Source organism: Danio aesculapii, chromosome 16, assembly GCF_903798145.1.
Source record: "Danio aesculapii chromosome 16, fDanAes4.1, whole genome shotgun sequence".
NCBI classification, from domain to species: domain Eukaryota; kingdom Metazoa; phylum Chordata; class Actinopteri; order Cypriniformes; family Danionidae; genus Danio; species Danio aesculapii.
In genome coordinates, this window is record NC_079450.1 from 38,808,715 (window position 1) to 38,814,714 (window position 6,000).

At 35.9% G+C, this 6,000-nt stretch overlaps 1 long non-coding RNA gene across 1 annotated transcript; it reads right to left on the reverse strand.

The window, feature by feature from the left end:
* Window positions 1–2,682: 2,682 nt before the first annotated feature.
* LOC130242744 (uncharacterized) lies at window positions 2,683–5,590 on the reverse strand. The gene is made up of 3 exons (XR_008839085.1): window positions 5,410–5,590; window positions 2,813–2,853; window positions 2,683–2,707 (listed from the first exon to the last, which is right to left on the reverse strand). It is a non-coding gene; the product is annotated as an uncharacterized LOC130242744 (long non-coding RNA).
* Window positions 5,591–6,000: the final 410 nt, after the last annotated feature.

A 6,000-nucleotide genomic window follows, 5' to 3' on the forward strand; every position in this document is an offset into this window, starting at 1 on the left:
TTAATTTAGTGGCTAACTCATATGAATTTGTACAGTCTCCTTTGAAAAATCATATCGTACAAATGAAATCGTATGAATTTGTGCGAATTAGGCTTTTTTTTTTACAATACGTGAAAAAAGTTGCGTTTCCTCATGAGATTGGGCTGGATACTCAAATGTTACACCAGCATTGGATTGCACTCTAATCTGCTACTGAACATGTTGCTCTGTTTATTTAAGCTGACTAAACCATGTGGGAATGCTTATTTGTATAGAATAATTTCGGAACAAACCAGGTAAATAAAAGTTAATGTGACCGTCGTCACACAATTTCAGTTTCCCGGAACATGATGTTACTAAGTGGTTATAACAAAAAAAAGCATCACATTTCTGAACAATCTTTAATATATTGTGCAATATAACATTATGGGTCAACCATGGATAATAAAAGCAACAAACATGTAGCTACAAACATAAATCGTATTCAGTTTACTACACCACTGACATTCAGTCACTTCACTTTATGTGCCCAGCGAAAATGACTTACTCTGTCTAATCTTAAGAAGAGCCCCAGTTACCTTATCCGTCTGTTTTCTGGCTGGCTTGAAATCGCTTGCTTCTGCCTCCCGCTATCCTGATCCGAGAGTTTCATCTTATATCATATTATATATTTTATATATATATATATATATATATATATATATATATATATATATATATATATATATATATATATAGATATAATATATATATAATATATATATATTATATATATACAGTTGAAGTCAGAATTATTAGCCCCCCTGTTTATTTTTTCCCCCACTTTGTTTAACGGAGGAGAAGATTTTTTCAACACCTTTTCTAACATAATAGTTTTAATAACTCATTTTAATAACTGATTTATTTATCTTTGCCTTGATGACAGTAAATATATTTTACTAGATATTTTTCAAGACACTTATATACAGCTTAAAATGACATTTAAAAGCTTAAACTAGGTTAATTAGGTTAACTAGGCAGGTTTAGGGTAATTAGGCAGTTATTTATAATGATCGTTGTTCTGTAGACGATCGAAAAAAAAATTGAGCTTAAAAGGGCTAATAATTTTGACCTTAAAATGTTTTTTAAAAAATTTAATCTGCTTTTATTCTAGCTGAAATAAAACAATATGGACTTTCTTCAGAAGAAAAACATTATCAGACATACTGTTGAAAATTTTCTTGCTCTGTTAAACTAATTTAGGAAATATTAAAAAAAAGGTAAAAAAATTCAAAGGGGGGGCTAATAATTCTGACTTCAACTGTATATGCTTGACTGCCTCTGGCATTTTGAAAATACAAATATCATTATAAAAATGAAAATACATAATATCACAATGCCATTATTTATTTTCACTGCTCACTGTGCGCAAAACAATAATTACCAACCAATGAGAGTGATTGTAAACGTAAGACAGCTGTTGGTCGAAAGTGCCGACCTTTATATGTGTGTCAACACAGCTTTATATACAATCAACACAGCTTTGCTCACTGTTTTTCACTCTGACCTCATTCACATTCTCTCCCTCTCTCACACACACATGCAGGTATTCACCACGCAAAAGTTAATATCGGATCAATTAAAATAAATACCAGAATGCAAAACACGAATATCTGACATTTCCCAGGAACAGGATCCAGCTCAAATTAAGCACTGCATATGTGATGTGGTAAATCATATAGTGTATGATTACCTGTAATAGGAAAAGGTGAAATATTTTGATAAAATCACTTTAATAGACTTTCCTTCTGCTTGGTTTATTTGTAACTTTTGTGTCATCTAAATGTGTTTTTTAAAGTTTATTGTTTTGTTTGTTTTTTGTTGCGATCTGACCAATTAGTATATTAAGTACTGTTAGTCTGTCTAGTCAGTAAAGGCCAATTAGTACAGGCCAAATTAGTGCAGACCAATTAGTGCAAGCCAAAACATGACAATAATTGATCATTTTCTGCAGCGGTAATCAGCCAAATAAGCAAGTTTTGTTCAGTTCAGTGACATTGTTTACGCTCTGCTCTCCAACATGGCCGACTGATGACCTGTCACGAAAACACTCTATTCACAAGTTCCTAATTACATATAATCCAACTGACAAATAGTGTGCATATTTAGTGTTTTGTATCAAAAAACTGGGATGAGGGATGTTGGAAAATCTTACGACAGAGGCAAGTTAACTTTCTAATGGATTATCTAAATGTTGCCCGACCTGTACTAAACTGGTTGATTATCAAAATGTCCTCCTTCCTAATATAGTTTGGAAAAGAAGTGAAGTATACTTTGGGCATAAATATTCCATCCATCAGTCTGACCATCCATCCGTTCAGCCACCAATCAGTCTAATTCTAACTACAATATTTTGTTCCTACGCTATATCTTTTTCTTTTTCACCGCACCACTGATTAGGCAACTTAAACAATGTACCTCTGGCATTTTTAGATATTTTTTAATCTCTCTGTTTATCCCTCTGTATGTTCTCTCAGTTAGCAAAAAACAAAACAAGAAAAAAAAAAGAGACCAGTAGCTACTGTGTTCCTGCTCCTATCGATTGATTATTTGAGGAAATGATCAATTAAAGTTATGATGTAATTGATAAACGACTGATAAATGTGATTGAAGAGTTGTACCTGATGACCATGACACTGTCGAGAGAGTCTGGGCTGTACTGTACTGTACACAACTCACGGTTACTGCGCTGAAGAGATGCATGATGGGAAATGTGTGTAAATGACTTGTGTTGGTTGGGAGGTGCAGACTGTAGGCAATAGATGCTTCATCCCATCGCCAAAAAAACACTCACCAAAGGCTTCACCACTGCTCTCATCGGTTTAGACGTGTGACCTGAATAGATAAAGTACAGGTTAGAAAACCGTCTCTGTCAGTGGTGGTCAATATTTGGCTGAGAGATTAAAGTCTCATATCGTGTTAAGAGCTGGTCAGCTGCTACTTCAGATTCACTGTGGCTGTTTGTTTGCTGTTTGTTTGTTTGTTTGTTTTGTTTGCTTGAGTGTAAGAATTTGAAAGATGAGCATCCTTTTCTGCCTTGATGCAATCGTATTTATTTCTGTGAAGAGGCATGGATTTAGAGAGTAGGCCTCGGCAGATTCATGTAAAGCACCCATCTTTAAAAACACATCCACATCTGTTGGTACTTTAAAGGGGTGGTCCAGAGTGTAATTTTAAGGCTTGGTTTTGTTTATAAGATTCAAAGCAATGTGTGCTCATGCTTTGTTTGTAAAAAATCACGTTATTTGTTCATATATCTTACTTTGATTATATACAGCTACTCAACTAACATGAAAACGACTGTCATATTTCCTAGTTTCTCTGAAAGGCCCGCCCTCAAGAGGCTCTGATTGGTCAGCTAACATAATGTGCTGTGATTCACGAATTGGCTCAATGTCACCAGGAAAAGTGCTCTGTAAATACTGTCAGTCAGACTAGCTGTTAGACGTATCAATTTGAGCCTGAATCAGACAGAAAATGACACAGAGGGCACAGCTGAACCTCACACCTGCTCTCTAAAAAAATCTGCCAAGTGTCTCTCACATATATTCGGAATAAGCATGTGTAAGTAATATGAAGCGTTCATATATCTTTTGCGAGTTCGTTATTTGAGATGTAGAATGTACGGAAAACGGCCGCATAGAGAGACACTGCAGCACTGGTGAAGATTGTGAGTGTTTACAGCTGTTTGACGGATAAATATGAATTTGTAGCTAAATTGTTAACGGTGCCAAACAGCATTTCCCGTTGTTTACATCCTTGTTTACATTCTTGCTACAACATAACATTAATGCTCTTATGCATGTAATAGATCAATTTTAACAAATAAAAATACTTACAGATTGTGTCTCACAATCCACAGCTTCGTCTATTATGGTTTGAGCTGCTCCTTCCTTGAGGAGTTTTTAGCCGAATCCATCTCTGAACTGGGAGAGATTCTGGAAGCTGTCCTTTGTCAAATGCTAACTATATATATTTTTATAAGTCTCTGGAACATATTTTAAATTAAATTGTAATTACGTCTCTCACAAGTTTAAAAACATGTGGTTTAGGTGAATTAGGTAAGCTAAATAGTCCATAGTGTATGTGTGTGAATGAGTGTGTATGGATGTTTCCCAGTGATGGGTTGCAGCTGGAAGGGCATCCGCTGCGTAAAACATAAATGCTGAATAAGTTGGCAGTTCATTCCGCTGTGGCGACCCCAGATTAATAAAAGGACTAAGCCGAGAATAAAATGAATGAATGAATGTAAGCACTTCTCTCTTTGTGTCGTGTCCTTTGGAAGTCCAAATACAGAAACTGAAGAAGCTCTCTGTAAATAGCAGCATTAGGACAGCATTTTAGCTTTCTCTGCTACAACATTACAGCACCTCTAGCCACGCAGCTTTGCTGCACAGGGTGTATGCGAGTAACCGGAAGCATTTGTAATCTCACTATCCCGGATGTATTTTTTTGTAGTCTCCAAACTTCGTTCCGTGTAGGCTTTGCTAAGCTAACTCTGTAAAAGCCAATGTCTCCCATTGCATCAGAGATGTTGTTTATTTTCACACAGCTACATTACACATCAACTAAAGTTTAAAATATGATATCGTAGTGGACCACCCCTTTAAATGATTTCAATTAAAGATTTAAAGTCAGTGATGTTATATTTTTAATGCATTACTAGTATGGCAATGTGTATATATGCATATGCATGTATATACTGTATATTTTGAGAGTCTTTAAGCATTTTGCAGTTTAGTTTCTTTGCTAGATAAAACAAATGAATTTTGTTTTGTTTTTGGAATGCATTAAGATTTAAAGAATATTTAATTGAAATTTTTAAACAATATTTCACAATATTACAGTTTTTAAATTTTATTTTATATGAGATTGACTATAGTGAGCATGAGAATCCTAAAATATCACCATCCCCAAAACTTTTGAATGGTAATATTAAATATTTAGGCTCATTAACAATATTTGAAAGACCACTAGCCATTAAAAAAACCCTGTTTATCTTCCAGCTGCCACATAAAAACCAATTTGCCCCTAAAATTAGTGCAGATAATATCTAAAAAGGCCCTATTCTCCTAGTGGATTTGCCAAGTGAGTGACTCATTGAATATAGACTCACTCAGCGAAGAGACAGAGGAAAGAGACAGATCATATGCAGGTTTGTATTGCATATACAGTAGTTTTGTAGCGCTTCATTATTAATGTGCATGAGAGAGAGAGATGTAGAGAGAGAGAGTACGCATACATTATATATTATATACACACACACACACACAGAGAGAGAGAGACACACGCACCAATCTAAGTCTCTATATCAGTCTCCTTGTTCCTCTGTCAGATTTTTCAGCAGTTTCCTCACACTCATTGAGCTGCTATAATGCATAATTCACTCACTCAGGACAGGCGCACTTGGTGGAGAGCAGAGATCCTGCAGGTCTCTAGAAGTTTCTCCTGCTTTCTCTTTCCCTTAGGAGCTGGAGATTTAGAGGAGCTCCAGGTATCTGCTGGCACCATGATGTGAGGCATTAGTTGACAGGCGGCTCTGCGGATAAAAGTGCAGCTCTTCTCTCTTGATCACAGCTGAGCAGAGATCGGTATGTGTGTGTCTGTGTGCGTGTTGTGTGAAAGCAGGTCAGAGCCCCTGTGAAAGACCACTACATGCTTTACTTAGCCTTCCTTTATTCCACAGGCTCCACACCAACAATAACATCTAAGACTCAAGGCTGAGAATTCACTCTGTTGCTTTATATCACGTATGAATGTGTTCTTACATCTCACAGGCAAGACACTGCAGGTGAAGAGGCTACACAAACTAGCTAATAACTAGCACTCTACTTATCTGGATACCGATTTAAGCCTGCATCCGGAACTTTTTTCGTAGCGCAAGTTTTATGAAATATGCAAATGAGGCATTGCTTCATTAAATATGACTAATTTGCATATGTTTCTAGCATTTAAAAAAGGAACGTTGGGTGAAGTCAGGTT